The following is a 17,115-nucleotide window of genomic DNA, read 5'->3' as shown; positions in this document are numbered from 1 at the left end:
TTCCAAAACTACGCTGAATAGTAGTGGCGAGCGTGGACATCCTTGTCACGTTCCTGAATAGTAGTGGCGAGCGTGGACATCCTTGTCTTGTTCCTGATCTTAGAGGAAATGCTTTTAGTTTTTCACCATTAAGGATGATGTTTGCTGTCGGTTTGTCGTATATGGCCTTTATTATGTTGAAGTACGTTCCCTCTTTGCCCACTTTCTGGAGAGTTTGTTATCATAAATCGGTGTTGAATTTTGTCAAAAGCTTTTTCTGCATCTATTGAGATGACCATATGTTTTTATTCTTCAATTTGTTAATACAGTGTGTCACATTGATTGATTAGCATATATTGAAGAATCCTTGCATCCCTGGGATAAATCCCACTTGATCCTGGTGCATGATCCTTTTAATGTGTTGTTGGATTCAGTTTGCTAGTATTTTGTTGAGGATTTTTCATCTATATTCATCAGAGATATTGGTCTGTAATTTTCTTCTTTTGTAGTATCTTTGTCTGGTTTTGGTATCAGGGTGATGGTGGCCTCATAGAATGAGTTTGGGAGTGTTCCTTCCTCTGCCATTTTTTGGAAGAGTTTGAGAAGGATGGGTGTTAGCTCTTCTCTAAATGTTTGATAGAATTCACCTGTAAAGCCATCTGGTCCTGGACTTTTGTTTGTTGGAAGAGTTTTAATCACAGTTTCAATTTCATTACTTGTGATTGGTCTGTTCATATTTTCTATTTCTTCCTGGTTCAGTCTTGGAAGGTTACACCTTTCTAAGAATTTTTCCATTTCTTCCCGGTTGTCCATTTTATTGGCATAGAGTTCCTTGTAGTAGTCTCTTAGGATGCTTTGTATTTCTGCGGTATCTGTTGTAACTTCTCCTTTTTCATTTCTAATTTTATTGATTTGAGTCCTCTCCCTTTTTTTTTTTGGTGAGTCTGGCTAATGGCTTATCAATTTTGTTTATCTTCTCAAAGAACCAGCTTTTAGTGTTATTGATCTTTGCTATTGATTCCTTTGTTTCTATTTCATTTATTTCTGCTCTGAACTTTATGATTTCTTTCCTTCTATTAACTTTGGGTTCTGTTTGTTCTTCTTTCTCTAGTTCCTTTAGGTGTAAGGTAAGATTGTTTATTTGAGATTTTTCTTGTTTCTTAAGGTAGGCTTATATTGCTATAAACCTACCTCTTAGAACTGCTTTTGCTGCCTCCCATAGGTTTTGGACTGTCGTGTTTTCATTGTGATTTGTCTCTAGGTATTTTTTGATTTCCTCATTGATTTCTTCAGTGATCTCTTGGTTATTTAATAACATATTATTTAGCCTCCATGTGTTCACGTTTTTACGTTTTTTTCCCTGTAATTGATTTCTAATCTCATAGCATTGTGTTCAGCAATGATGTGTGATATGATTTCAATTTTCTTAATTTACTGAGGCTTGATTTGTGACCCAAGATGTGATCTATCCTGGAGAATGTTCCATGTGCACTTGAGAAGAAAGTGTAATCTGCTGTTTTTGGATGGAATGTCCTATAAATATCAATTAAATCTATCTGGTCCATTGTGTTATTTAAAGCTTGTGTTTCCTTATTAATATTCTGTCTGGGTGATCTGTCCATTGGTGTAAGTGAGGTGTTAACATCCCCCACTATTATTGTGTTACTGTCAATTTCCTCTTTTATAGCTGCTAGCAGTTGCCTTATGTATTGAGGTGCTCCTATGTTGGATGCATACATATTTATAATTGTTATATCTTCTTCTTGGATTGATCCCTTGATCATTATGTAGTGTCCTTCCTTGTCTCTTGTAATATTGTTTATTTTAAAGTCTATTTTACCTGATACGTGTATTGCTATTCCAGGTTTCTTTTGATTTCCATTTGCATGGAATATCTTTCTCCATCCCCTCACTTTCAGTCTTTATGTGTCCCTAGGTCTGAAGTGGGTCTCTTCTAAACACCACTTACACCAATGGACAGATCATCCAAACAGAAAATAAATAAGGAAACACAAGCTTTAAATGACACAATAGACCAGATGCATCTAATTGATATTTATAGAACATTCCACCCTAAAGTGGCAGAATACACTTTCTTCTCAAGTGCACACGGAACATTCTCTAGGATAGATCACATCTTGGGTCACAAATCAAGTCTTGGAAAATTTAAGAAAAGTGACATTATATCAAACATCTTTTCTGACCACAATGCTATGTGATTGGAAATCAATTACAGGAAAAAAACTGTGAAAAACACAAATACATGGAGGCTAAACTGTGTGCTACCAAATAACCAAGATATCACTGAAGAAATCAAACAAGATATTAAAAAAATAACATAGAAACAAATGACAGTGAAAACACAATGACCCAATTTCTAACCTTACACCTAAAGCAACTAAGGAAAGAAGAACAAAGAAAACCCAAAGTCAATAGAAGGAAAGAAATCATAAATCAGAGCAGAGTAAATGAAGTAGAAATGAAGAAAACAATAGCAAAGATCAATAAAACTAAAAGGTGGTTCTTTGAGAAGATAAACAAAATTGATAAACCTTTAGTCATACTTATCAAGAAAAGAAGGGAGAGGATGCAAATCAATAAAATTAGAAATGAAAAAGGAGAAATCACAACTGACACCGCAGAAATACTAACGATTATAAGAGACTACTACCAACAACTATATACCAATAAAATGGACAACCACAAAGGAATGGGCAAATTATTGGAAAGGTACAATTGTCCAAGATTGAACCAGGAAGAATTAGAAAATATAAACAGACCTATCACAAGTAATGAAATTGAAACTGTAATTTAAAATCTTCCAACAAACAAAAGTCCAGGACCAGATGGCTTCACAGGCAAATTCTATCAAACATTTAGAGAAAAGCTAACACCAATCCTTCTCAAACTCTTCCAAAAAATTGTAGAGGGAGAAACACTCCCAAATTCATTCTACAAAGCCACCCATCACCCTGACACCAAAACCAGAAAAAGATATCACAGAAAAAGAAAATTATTCATATTTCCTCCCTTCTTACACAAAAGGTAACATACTCTAAACATTTTTCTGTACTTTGCTTTTTCCTCCTGTTGGCAATGTATCATGGAGATAAACTCATAGCAGTTTTTTTTTTAAACTAATTAATTCATTTATTTATTTTTGGCTGTGTTGGGTCTTCGTTGCTGCATGCGGGCTTTCTCTAGTTGCAGCAAGCAGGGGGCTGCTCTTCGTTGTGGTGTGTGGGCTTCTCATTGCAGTGGCTTCTCTTGTTGTGGAACACAGACTATAGGCACCTGGCTTCAGTAGTTGTGGCACACAGGCTCAGTAGTTGTGGCACACGTGCTTAGTTGCTTTGCGGCATGTGGCATCTTCCCAGACCAGGGCACAAACCCATGTCCCCTGCATTGGCAGGTGGATTCTTAACCACTGCTCCACCAGGGAAGTCCCTCATAGCAGTTTATAGGCAGTTTCCTCATTTCTCTTTATGGTTGTAAAGCTCCCTATTGTTTAGATGTACCAGTGTTTATTCAACCTGTTCCTATGGAGGATATTTGGGTCCAGTCTTTTGCTATTACAATACAGTTGCAGTGAACATCCTTGTGCATGTGTCTTCTTCACATTGTTTGGATAGATTCATGGAAGTGGACTTGCTGGTCGGAGAACAAATGCATGTGTCATTTTGCTTGGTGTTGCTAAATTCCCCTTCATAAGGATTATACCCTTTTGCATTTCCTAGGTGAGGCTTCTCGAGGAAGATGATCAAGAGGGCTGTTGTCCATTATCTTGGGCCCTTAAATACCAGAACACAGAGTTTTTTCCCCCTGGAACATTCCATTTCTTTAAGGAGAAGTTGTCTGATTGTTTGCATGAAGGGAATACGTATTGCTTCCAGGTGTCTGTGTTTTCACATGGGTGTGTGTGAGGCGGGGTGGTCAGGGGATAGTGGCAGTGAGTCCACTGGCTCTCTATGTACATCTTTGATAATATTCTATTTCAGCCTAACATTTCACTTGCACCAAGCATTTCTGACTCCCGAGCATCTCTAAGTGTCTGCGAGACAGGCTGAGATCCTCTCAGAGTGTAATGCTGTCTAGGTTGCTCTTGGTTGGGACTTCTGTTCAGCCAGTAGTTACTCTGGTGTCTCAGTGGGCTCACCATCTTGCAGGACTTTGCTGAAATCTCTTGTCTCTTTGTGTCCCACCTCTTAATCTCTTTTCTATTGAGTGTTTGTGTCTTCTAAATTAATTTAGGACCATCTTATTGGCTTGAGGATGGAAAGGAGATGCAGTTATCGTATTATTTCACCACTGTGTTCCAGAAGTGCACCAAAAATGTGTAGAGAGTGATGCTGAAACATTTGTAGGATATGAGGGATAGGGTTAGGAAAAGAGAGGATTTTCTAATAAGGGCTTCTCTGGACCATACATTAAGCTGTACTTTATGGTTTCTGAGAAACACTAGTGAAGGATTTGACTTATTTTGAAATTGCTTTTGGTTGCCAGATGGGTGTATCATTGGCTGGGCCACCCGGGTTCTCAACACATAAAGAATTAATGAACAACTGAGTTAATTCTGAAAATAGAGCAGATTGTATGCTTAAAATTTGGGACCTGCTGAAATGTTTGATTCAGCCATCCTGTTACCTGACATACATAGGAGGTTTGAATTTTACTATAAAGGCAATAAAACAACCCCCCAAACAAAAAACCACAAGGCATCTGCAGAATTCTTTTACACTTCTGACAATTTGCTTGGGCCCCTGCATATGCCATACATTTTCTCAGACAACTTGCTTCTTCTAAGACTAAGATATGAAATGAACATTTGTTATTATGGACAATGCACGCCTCATTTACACAATCAACGATCTAACTACTGTCTATCCAGGGTCATAGTTGTATCAGCTTCTGTGCTAGGTACCGGGAACAAGACAGTCCTTGTTGTTAGGGAATTTACAGTCTGGTGGGGGAGGAACGGGAGACAGGCCACAAAGAGATAATTATAAAATGTTGTGATATATGCTATTATAGTGGAATGTACAGAGGAGTCCAGGATTTCATTATCATAGTTAACAACGTACATTTTTATACATGCTCACTTTGACAGTGCATACATTAAAACTGGAGAAGTACAGAGAAAACTGGCTAGGTTCCTGAGCACAGATGACTTGGAAACTCATGAGGCACATATATTTTTGTGAAGCAGCCTGTTGTGGTGGAAATTTGTCTGTACTTAGTCTCCAAAGGTCTGGGTTTGATCCCCATTTCTACCTTTAGTTCCTATTAAACAAGTCCCTTAACTGTCTCTGGTTGTCAGCTTCCCCACTTTTAAAAACAAGGAGGAAGGTTAAATGATGACTGAGGCCCTTCCTTGTTGAACATCCCGAGGGATGAATTCCAACTCTTCCCTGATGTGAACCCAATAGCCTGGTGAGGACATCACTGATCGCATTGCAGAGTTGGGCTAGATGTATCCAAATGACCAACCAGGGTCTTCGTTAGGCGTCAGTGTTAGATACACAAAGTACCTTTTTGGAGGATAAACTTGACAAGTTTAATGGCAGTGGGGCTATGTTGCTCTTCATTTCTGAAGCCAGAGTTGCAAGGCTGTCTGGACCATACACGCAGAGCAGAGAAAGTGCACGCTCCCCAATATTCATTGGCCAGGACAGGTTACCAACTCCAGCTTAGGCTGGGGAATCAGTTGGCTGTTAAAACATCCTGATCTCTCTAGATTTGTGGATGGAGGCTCAAAGAAAGGTTGGGAACCTGGTACTCAATATGATTTAGTCACTTGAAAGATAAAATGTATACTTTGGTTTAAAAAACATCTTTGAAGATTGAACATCTACCTTGCCCACATCCATGCTCAGGTTTATGGGAAACTCAGAGGTGAACCCAGGTCTATCTCATTTCAAAGTGTATGCTCTTAACCATTCCTTAGTAGTCTAGTCGGGGCAGGAATTGAATGATGCTCTCAGTGGAGACTTATTTATTATTTTAAATTGTAGTAAAATACATGTGACCTGAAATTTTCCATTTCAATCACTTTTAAGTGTACAGTTCAGTAGTGTTCAGTGCATTCACGCTGTTGTGCAAACTGTCTTCAAGACTCTTTTTATCTTGCAAAACTGAAGCTCTATATCCATTAAACAATAAATGCCCATTTCTCCCTTCCTCCCAGCCCCCCGGCAACCAGCATTCTACATTCTGTCTCTGTGAATTTAACTCTCTGGTTACCTCCTGTAAGTGGCATCATACGGTATTTGTCTTTTTGTGACTGCCCCGGTTTCCACACTGCAACAGAGAAGAGAAAAATCTGCAGAGACAAAGATTGAAGCAAGCACAGTTTTATTTGGCCACTTCTCAAGATCCCTTTTCCACGGGGCTGAATGCCATCAATTCATCATTCCAGGCAGACAGCATGGGGTAAGGACCATCAAATTATTTACTTTATAAGATGTGCCATTATTCCTTCCAGGAACACTGGGGTCCATCTTCTTTTTGACATTGCACATTGCCAAAGTTTTCCATTGGTCAGCCTAGATTTCTGGCTTTTTAAGATTCAGTGTTTTTTCTCCATATTTACCCCATTTTTCATTAACAGATATGCATGAAAATACTAAAGGACAGATGAACATGGTCCAGAGAAGCCAGTATTTCTGGAATAATGATTTAAGGGTATCTGCAGTGGACACTTGATACTCTAGAAATTCTTTATCCCTCTTTCTCATGGCTACTTTGGGAGCTGCCATCCTTGTGCAATGTCACTTTCCCTGTGGCCACAGTGGATTGGCCTAGATTTATCTCCAAAGTTAAGCAGGGCCAGTTTGAGTTCTTTCCCAGAGAATTTCATTGAAGAGACAGAAAGGACTGATGCACTCTCTCTCTCTCTCTCGTTGTTTTCATGGGAAGCCCCTGACTCTCTTTTTTGAGGCTTGATTGACAAGTGTCCAATCTGCAAGCTATTGGCAGCTTGGTGGATTAAGGGGTAGAGGGGTTGATCCGTAGTGGCCAGAGGGAAAAGAGAAGCCAACATAAGCAAGAAGAGTAGAGGGTATATTTGTCTCCAAGGGCTGCTGTAACAAATTACTACAAACTGTGGAGCTTAAAACAATTGAAATTTATTTTTTCACAGTTGGAGTTTAGAAGTCCAAAATTGAGATGTTGACAGGGCCATACTTCATCCAAAGTTTCTAGAAGAGGATCCTTCCCTTCCTCTCTTCTAGCTTCTGTTGGCAATCCTTGGTGTGTCTTGGCTTGTAGACACATCATTCCAGTATTTCAATCTCTGTCTTCACATAGGATTCTCCACTGTGCGTCTTCACAACGTCTTCTTTCTGTGTCTGTTCTCCATGTCTTATAAGGACACCAGTTATTGGATCAAGGCTCACCCTAACCCAGTGTGACCTCACCTTAATTTTAATTAGTCACATCTCAAAGATCCTATTTCCAAATAAGATCACATTCTGAGGTTCCAGGTAGACATGAGTTTTGGGGACACTACTCAACCCAGTACAGAGTGGGTAGCCTGAGGGCATCTGGAACCTTGATTCCAATGTGATCACGAGATCAAAACCACACTCCACGCTTTGGGTGTTGTCAGACAGGCCCATATTCTGACAATAAATTCTCATTTGTGTTTAAACCTTGTTCAATTTGGGTGACTGTTACATGCAACCAAAAGAATTTTTAATATGCATAAAATAATACAGACCCCCATTGTTACAATTCTGTTAGCTGCCACTATAAATAAAGTAATAAGATCTTTTTCTATGGGCCCTAGTAGGAGTGGGCGCCATATTAATCAACTTGACCAAGCACACATAGTGTATCACGCAGATGCCTGCACGTCCAACCTCAACTCAACCAGCGTAATAGGAGGGTCATAGGCAGGACAAACCCAGGGTGACACCGGGCTCCCGTTCTGCTTCTCTGTGAGTCTCTTGTCTTTGCACCTCTCCATGTGTCTGAACCATTCCTGGGCTGGAGTCCCTATGTGGTCACAGGGTGGCTGAAGCAGGTCCAGGCATCAGATTCAGGTACAAAGTTCTGAGGCAGGAAGTGGCCATCTCTCCCTTAGGTCTCTTTATAAGGCCAAGGAGAACTGTCCCAGGAGTCGCCAGCAGGGACAAGTTTCCCACCCCTGGCCTGCCCCTCCGCCAAGTGACTTCCCCCACCCCAGTCCAGAGGCCCTTGACCCAGCCCTGCAGATCACAGGAAAACTGGGCTGAGGCTCCCCCTGTAAGGACTGGGTCCAAAGGAGATTCTCTTCCTGTTGCCGGGACTTAATGGCTTCCCACAAATTGACATAACAAGGCCTGAGGTATCATTGTGGTGACTCATTTAGAGCCTCATTTAGATGGAGACTGACCACAAAGAACAGAGAGGTTTGGTGGACCTTTGCATGTAACAGCTGCTTACCACCTGATTTTATGGCGTTAAACCAACTGACCTGATTGGAATCATCCTTTCAGGCCCTTTTGCCCAGCTGAAAAGGCAGTGAGTGGGGCTTCCCTGGTGGCGCAGTGGTTAAGAATCTGCCTGCCAATACAGGAGACATGGGTTCGTAGCCCTGGTCCAGGAGGATCCCACATGCCGCGGAGCACCTAAGCCCGTGTGCCACAACTACTGAGCCTGCGCTCTAGAGCCTGTGAGCCACAGCTACTGAGCCCGTGTGCCCTAGAGCCCATGCTCCGCAACAAGAGAAGCCACTGCAGTGAGAAGCCCTTGCACCACAACAAAGAGTATCCCCCGCTTGCCGCAACTAGAGAAAGCCCGCATGCAGCAACGAAGACCCAACGCAGCCAAAAATAAATAAATAAATAAATAATTTTTTTAAAAGGCAGTGAATGGGATTTTCTGCTGAGGGGCCTACATGGAGGGCATCTGAGAGGATCTGGCCAAGGAAAGCAGCTGTTGAGTCCTTCAGGAGGTTGGGGGGTGCATTGTCTGGGTCCTGGTCCATGGACTTACAGCAGGAAAGTGTGCCTCTTCTTTCATAGGTCTCCTAAAACCGTCTTTCACAAAGCCACTTCCAAAGTTATACAACCATCAGGAAAGCTGACTGAGCTGTTTTTCATCCTTTATGCTACTGACATCAGAAGCACAGATCAGAACACTGGTGGGATGCTACATTATGGCACTTCCTGCCAAACTTTGCCTATGACACACGGATGGGTGTTTAGGTGTGATCTAAAAAATCTGGTGGAAAGAGCCCTGCGGCCATACGGTATTTGGGGACCATAAGCTCACCAGGTGTAGTTGATACTGCTGGCTGCCCACTCGACATGCATTTCTCGCCCAGCCCCCCCCCCTTTGGATTCAGAACACGCACCTGTCCTCCTTCACTCAGCTTTGGGTTTCAAGGGGTGTTCATCTGAGCCCCAGCCCAAGGGGAAAATCCTGATAGGTCCAAGTCAATCATGGGTTTCCAAACCCTTTGTTGGTGATGTGTGTAGATACGGGCATATGGCATATTTTGGGCCAAAAAGACTTGAGAGAACATCTGCTGGGGACTCCTGGGACAGTTATAAAGATGTAAAGGAGAGATGACCCCTTCCTGCCTCACACTCCATCCTAGAGATTTCCTGCCACTCAGGAAAAGAGAAAGAGACTTTTCTATTGATCTCATGGAATCATCCTAACTGCCAATGATATGGCTGTACTGCCCTCAGCCCCGCCCCACCAGTTTATATTTAAGGAGCCTGAGGTTCAGACAGGATGAGAGGTATACCCAGTTCACACTGCCACTGAATGAATTCAGAGTCCACGCGAGTCCTGAGGGAACGGGACATGAGAGACAATCACGTGACGGAAGAGGAAGGTCAAGGGAGACCTGGATCGCTACTTGGGAGGGCAGGCTGAGGAGAGGATAGCCTGGGGGCACAAGAGTTAGCAGGAGGCATTGCACTGGGAGGACAGAGGGGCAAGGAGGTAAACGGCGCCCGCCGATGTTCGTTTCTGGGAAAACATGGCACCACCAAGGCTGAGCTCTCTCACCAGAGCAGCAGAGCTAGCTGGCTGGGATGGCAGACAAGCAGGGAACGGTTCTCTCGGGAAGCAGGAAAGCACTAGGGGATGTTGGGAAGTGGGCGGAGTCTGGGTTGCAGTTACCTGTGGATGGGGGATGCAGTACTGGGACGGGGAGGGGAGTCATGGCCGGGAGGAAGCCAGGCGTGGTCAGGAAGATGAAAGCATGCATCAGATTTAAGGAGTGAGGCAAGGACGGACTGGGAAAAGGAACAGTGAATTGGAGTTCCAGTTGAGGAAGAGTTGAGCCAGCCAAGAGGTGAAAGCTGGTCACGGTGGGCGTGGAGGCTGCTTGAAATCCCCTCTGTACCCTGAACAGCTGGGCCTGAGGATGCTGCATGAATCAGTGAGGACCTGGGCAGCTCACAGAGGAGGGTCCCCTTTGCATGTTTAATTTGAAGAGGTGTCATGATCTAGGGATCCAATTCTCCATTTTATAGCCAACTCTGGGGGTGGTGTGGGCAATGGGGCAGGATCCCAGGGGCTCCCCCACGTGGAGATTCCACATATGTACAGACGTGAGCCTGTGCTGACCCCATCCCTTCCCCCACGTGGGAACTCTAGGGAGAGCTGGTGGGGTCTTTGGGCCTAAGAAGGCTGGCTTCCCTTATGTTTGAAGCGAAACAAAGAACCTCTGGGCCAGATGGAAACTCAGTTCCTTTTCTGGCATGGCCAAGGGACACCTTTAATTGCAAATTTCAAGACCAGCCCTTGATGGAAATTGCAACGAGGCCAAGGCCGTATGGGAACGTTTCTTGATGGAAATGAGCATCTGTTCTCTATAAGAAATGCAAATGATGCTTAATTGTGCCTTCAGAGGGATGTGTTCCGCCCCCAGCACGCTGCCCACAGGCGCGGTAATCTGACTACCCTTCAAAGTCCTCAGCTCCTACCCACTAGAGGGAGGCAGCACAAACCACATTAGACCAGGCAGCGCCCTCTGTTGATGGTCCATCCAAATACTCAGGGTACAGAAGGGGACCAATGCCTGCTGGGTTCCTACCACGTTCCAGGTTCTGGGCAAGGTATTATTGTTTCGTTTAATGTGGGCAACCCCCCGCCCCACCCCACCCCCGCCGTGGGATCTGCTGCTTTACAGACAAGGAATCCAAAGCTCGGAAAATTTATGTAGTTTGCCTGATGTCATATACTATGTGGTGGGACAGAAGCACAGGCAGGACTGACAGTGTGAAAAGCCCCACAGCGTGCTCTAATATTTATTGAGTGCCTAGGTCATGTCTTTAGCAAACATTCTCTTATTCTGTCTCTCTCCCTTCTCACTTTCCTGTGAATGGCTGAATAAAGGAAGTCTGCAGAGGCAAGCGGTATTCCTTCATAAGGAACACCTCACTTCCTTCCCAAAACATTAGAGATGTCTTACACAAAGAGCATGTACAATAGGACAGGCAAAATGAAATAGAAAAGGGTTAAGAGAAAGCAGCCATTCCCTGCAGGAAGCTGAGGGATAAGAATTTCTGCATTATCATCACCATCATTAGATTTGACGGTGCTGGAGTCAAGAATACTAAACCTTGTATTTCACAGGCTCCAAGGAGCTCACGGGACAGCTCAGCACAAGTCCTGGCTCCGGAGTCAGCTCATCTGTAAAATGGGATGATAGTTCCTATCTCAGGGGTTTGCTGCCAGAGTTAATGTGCTCATGTTTTTAGAAGAGCGTCTGGCCCATGGTAAGTGCTTAATAAACACTAGCTGTTATTACTTTTCAAGATCTTACAGTTAGCCCTGCTCAGGGTTTGAAAACTCCCTGGAGGTCCTGGGGTGCAGTGTGGTTACTGCTCTTGCTTCTGCAACCAGAGACACCAGAGCCTTTATCTTTTATACACAGCAAGATAGGCTGCCTACAAGATATTTGAAAACTACCTTGGATTATAGGGGTCATAAAACCTCTTTGAACTCCCAGAAACAGTAGGGAATTTTTCTTACTTAGGCAGTGTTATGGGCTGAATTGTATCCCCCCCCCCACAAATTCATATGTTGAAGCTTTAACCCCCAGCATCTCAGAATGTGACCGTATTTGAAGATGAGGTTTTTAAAGAGGTGATTAAATTAAAATGAAGCTATTAGGGTGGACCTCAATCCAATAGGACTGGTGTCCTGGAAGAGACACCAGGGACGATTATGCACAGGGGTGACTATGTGAAGAAGCAACAAGAAGGAGGCCGTCTGCAAGCCAAGGAGGGAGAACTCAGAGGAAATCAAACTGCCAATGCCTTGATCTTGGATTTGTAGCCTCCAGAACTGTGAGAAATGAATGTCTGTTGCTTCAGCCACCCAGTCTGTGGTATTTTTTCTGTGACAGCCTTAGCACATTAAGACATAGTACATCTTCAATGCCTAGAAGATGTCTGGCATGAAGTAGATGCTCAATTAATCCACGCCGAATTGGATGCAACCTCATTTTCCTTTTCTATGAAATGCAAAAGGACTCCTGGTTTCCAGGACTCGTGACCCCTATAAGAGAGACACCCTCCAGGAAAGTGTCTCATGCACATTCAGAGTCTCTGTGCAGATGCTCTGGAAAGTGGGCGTGAGACCCTCGATTGCTCCACTGTCCTGGGTTCTTCTCTACCCCCTACCCTCCCACCTTGGGCATGTTGCCTGGCTGAGGAGAGGAAACCAAATCTTTCAGGAAAAGTAGACCCTGGTTGTGGCAAGGAAGCCAGAGGGAGTGGCAGGTGGGGCAGGAGGAGAGAGGAAGGGGCCAGTGTGCTCAGAGCCAGTAAATGGGAGCAGAACCTCCAGCTGGCTCTCAGGAGGACGGGCAGATGTCCCTGGCTGGTGCAAAACGCGATCATGCTAAAAGAAGGGACTTTGTAGCAGCGGCTCCCCACCTCCCCAGCTTCATCCCACTGGACACAGTTTGTGGGAGAAGAAATCATGGCATTGAGGTTACTGCTCGTGATGCTACTCAGGGGTTTTCCTGGAGCTTTGAAGACTCTGCACTCAGAGTGTCATTCCCCAGGGACTTCCCTGGTGGTGCAGTGGTTGGAAATCCACCTACCAATGCAGGGGACACGGGTTTGAGCCCTGGTCTTGGAAGATCCCACATGCCACAGAGCAACTAAGCCCGCATGCCACAACTACTGAGCCTGCGCTCTAGAGCCCGCGAGTCGCAACTACTGAAGCCCGCACGTAGAGCCCATGCTCCACAACAGGAGAAGCCACCACAATGAGAAGCCCGTGCACAGCAACGAAGATTAGCCCCCGCTCACCGCAGCTAGAGAAAGCCTGTGTGCAGCAACGAAGACCCAATGCAACCAAAAATAAATAAATAAATTAATTAATTTTTAAAAAAAAGAATGTCATTCCCCAGAGGAAGGTTGTGGGGATGTTGGAGGTCAGGATGGATTGGATACATAGACCTCTCCTCCCCTTGTTTGCCCTGAGGGAGAGAATACTTCTGTCTTACAGATGAAACAACCCAGGCTCAGAGACATTAAGTGACTTGTCTAGGTCACACAGCTAGGGATTTCAACCAAGTCTGGATGAAACCAAAGTCTGGGCATTTTTTTTCTGGACACAACACAGCATTGCCCGCTCTCAGACCCACAGGTTTGTATTCTGTTTATCAGGCTCTCCCTTCATGGATAAAAACCACTTATAGAGTGAAGGCAAACCCACTTCCTCCATCCTCATGGTCTGCTCTGGGGCTCCCTGGACTGCCTCATCATGTGGATTCCAGGCATTGAGCTCCCCGGCCCCAGACAGCAGAGATTTGGAGAAATACAGAACTCATGGGCCACGGGGACTCATCTGTCCACCTGTCCGTGATTGTGAAATGGGGCCACATTTACGCTGATGCCCAAATGACAGAGGCCTCAGGCCACTTATCTCCCCAAACAAGAAAGTTATCTGCTCTCTTCGCCCCGCCCCATCCAAGTGCCTCCGGTCATTTTGGGGAGACTCAAAGGGAGCTTCACTGGTGCCCAGGCTGTCGGGGGCGCCGCCAGTGTCCACCCCTTTTTCCTTTCCTATTCTGGTTTCTACTTGCCCACTCCTTGCAGCTTTCCTGCTGTGAATTATTAATCACGTTACGGTTATAACCACGTTATTGTTAATCATGAAAGCGGACCACCTGAAGAGTGATGTTTGTGCCAATGTCTGTGCCATTGGGGCTCATCCACTGCCTGGAAGGTCCTCGTTCAATGGCAGAATCTCACAATGACTCTCATGGGGATACTTGGAGCTCCCACCTCAAAGGTCTTGTCCAGAGGGCTAGGTGGGCACAGGTGCTCTGCCATTCTCCCATTAACCTCCAACCTCCTGATGGCATCTAGCTATAATCACACTCCCTCCCATGGCTGATCAGTGGATACAAAGAAATCTTAGGGGACACATGGTTATGGTCTACACAGGTCTCCAGAGTTTTCTTTAATTGCACATTCCTATCAGTACATCTAAGAATCATGTACCTCTCCAAGATGCAAATCTGTTTATTCATGTGTCACATACACATAGCACTGCATTTATATATAACATGCATTAAAACCATGCACAAAGTAGAAATGTACAAGGATGATGTTTCTTCATAAATTAGAAACATTTATGTATTTCTGTGCTATGTCCATGAAAACCATATGCAAAAATAGAGATGTAAAGAGAAGATGTAGAATAGAGAAAGAAGTTCTTATCTTTTCTTCCCCCTCACCCCCCACGCATCTGTTCCCCTCTGCACCCCAGGTGCATGCACCTCATGTTAGAGATTACACTCTGTCCACATCTGCACGCTTACTAGACGCCCATGTCACATGCACGAGTCACTCGAGCTGCTGCTCTCTGTTTTATGCATCAGAAGTCAGGCTCCAAGATGCTGAGTCCTTTGGGACCCAGTGAGGACGTCTGGAGCCTGAGGTTGACTCCTGCTCAGGCTGCTCTAACAAAATACCTTAGACCAGGTGGCTTAAAGAGCAGACATTTAGGCTTCCCTGGTGGCGCAGTGGTTGAGAGTCCGCCTGCCGATGCAGGGGACATGAGTTCGCCCCGGTCTGGGAGGATCCCACATGCCGCGGAGCGGCTGGGCCCGTGAGCCATGGCCGCTGAGGCTGCGCCTCCGGAGCCTGTGCTCCCTTCCCTCTGTTCTCAACAGCCCCCTTCCACCCCACCTCCCCCATCTCCACCTACCAGTGTCCTATCTGTCCTTCCAGCAGACTCAAGGGCTTCTCCTCCATGAAGCCACCCATAGGGAAGCAGGCTGAGTCCTGCACCGGGATGCCCAGCTGAGAGGATGAGAAGGATGGTGTTAAAAGCCAGCTTGCTCCTTGTTTGCCAAACCCCGGGGCTGTTACGCAGTCCATCCTCCTGTGTGGCTTGCTGCACGGCAGGCCAATAACTTGAGAGATGAGTTTCTGGGGCAAAGGAATGGCGACTTTATTTGGAAAGCTGACTGACTGAGAAGATGTCACACTAGTGTCCCAAAGAGCCACCTTCCCTAAGTTAGAATTCAGGCTTCTTTTATACTAAAAGGGGAGGAGGGGAAAAGTCCTGGTTCCAATGAGACTCCGGATGAGAAGGAGAGTTTGCGTTAATTTCTTCCCACCTACAGCCAATCACAGGTGGGCCTGGTCAGGAGGTTTCCTGGGAGTCAAACAAAGGTATTTTAGCTTAACATGCATTACCTGGGAGGCAGTGGTTCCCAGAGATGGGCTATTATGTATAATTCAAGCTTGTAGGCAACATCCCTGTAATAGAGTACAAAGGTTCTTCCCTATCACAGACCCAGGGTGCTGGGCCTGTCAAGGTGGACTTCTTCCAATGTGCACCAAGACTCCTATGGGCTAGGAGGGCCCTGAAACCTTGCAACAAATGATTTTTCTCTCTCTCTCTTCATTTCCATAGAATTTTATGGCACCTCTTATGCCCAGCTGTGTCATAGGTGTTTTGCACTTGAACCATCTTCCTGTCCAGGTGAGTTCTGAGCGTGCAGGGATTCTACTTGTCTTATCCGTGTCAGTACAGTAAGTCTTTTCCCTGTGTCTAGTCCAGGAAGTCCCCCTACATATGAACCTTCAAGCTGCGAACTTTCAAAGATGCGAACGTGCGTTCCATCAACGTCAGGCACGAGTGACATTGCAGCTTGCCCTCTGTCTCCTATTGTTGATGACCCTTCAGCTCTACCATCTCCCACCACCTCTCCCTCCTCCAGTCAGTAACTCTGCTTGCCTGTTCACTCGATGCCAGCCCCTGGATGCCAGCTGTTGTACCGTACTGCTGTACTTCTCAAGGTACTGTACTGTAAGAATAAAAGTGTTTATTTTTTGTGTGTTTATTTTTTATGTGTTATTTGTGTGAAAAGTATTATAAACCTATTACAGTACAGTACTATAGAGCCAATCTTGTTAGTTGGGTACCTAGGCTAACTGTGTTGGATTTACGAACAAATTGGACTTAACAAACACGCTCTTGGAACGGAACTCGTTCGTATGTAGGGGACTTACTATACTTTGTCATTCATTCGCTCTCTTGTGATTGGTCTGTTCATATTTTCTATTTCTTCCTGATTCAGTCTTGGCAGGTTGTGCATTTCTAAGAATTTGTCCATTTCTTCCAGATTGTCCCATACATATTCTTGAAACTCAATTGTGTTAATTCAATTCAAGTTTGTTGAATGAAGGGTGAATGAAATGTTCCCTCTGGAGCACGTGTTCTTCCCGTGTCCCGCCTCCCCAATCCTGTCTGCTCTTCCAGCCAGTCTCCAGGATTAGACCCCTCCCATAGAGCTGGCCTCAGGTGTGGGCGGGCAGGCAGTGTCTGAGGTGAATGAACATGGCCATGCCCAGGGGCTCCTCTGGCCTCTTTGTGACCCTCAGGTGCACGCTTTCCCCAAGCTGACCCACCCTCCTCTAGGAGCACTCCGTACCAATGCTCCACCCACCCTTCCCACCTCCTAGGTTAGGCAGTTTACAGCAGGTGAGCTAGATAGAGCCTATACAGTCCCTTGTTCCTTCAGAGGGTGGGCAGAAGTTGTGGGAGTGGGAGCCACCCCTTAAAGAAAGGAAATAGGCAGAGATGTCTTGGGGTGGGATCCTGGCTAGGAACAGATGCACCTCAGCTATGACTGGGAGTTACTAGGAACTACTCCCAGCT

The sequence above is a fragment of the Neophocaena asiaeorientalis genome, unplaced genomic scaffold (genome assembly GCF_003031525.2).
Source record: "Neophocaena asiaeorientalis asiaeorientalis breed wild unplaced genomic scaffold, Neophocaena_asiaeorientalis_V1.1 scaffold201, whole genome shotgun sequence".
Classification (NCBI taxonomy): domain Eukaryota; kingdom Metazoa; phylum Chordata; class Mammalia; order Artiodactyla; family Phocoenidae; genus Neophocaena; species Neophocaena asiaeorientalis.
This window is presented reverse-complemented; position numbering follows the sequence as displayed.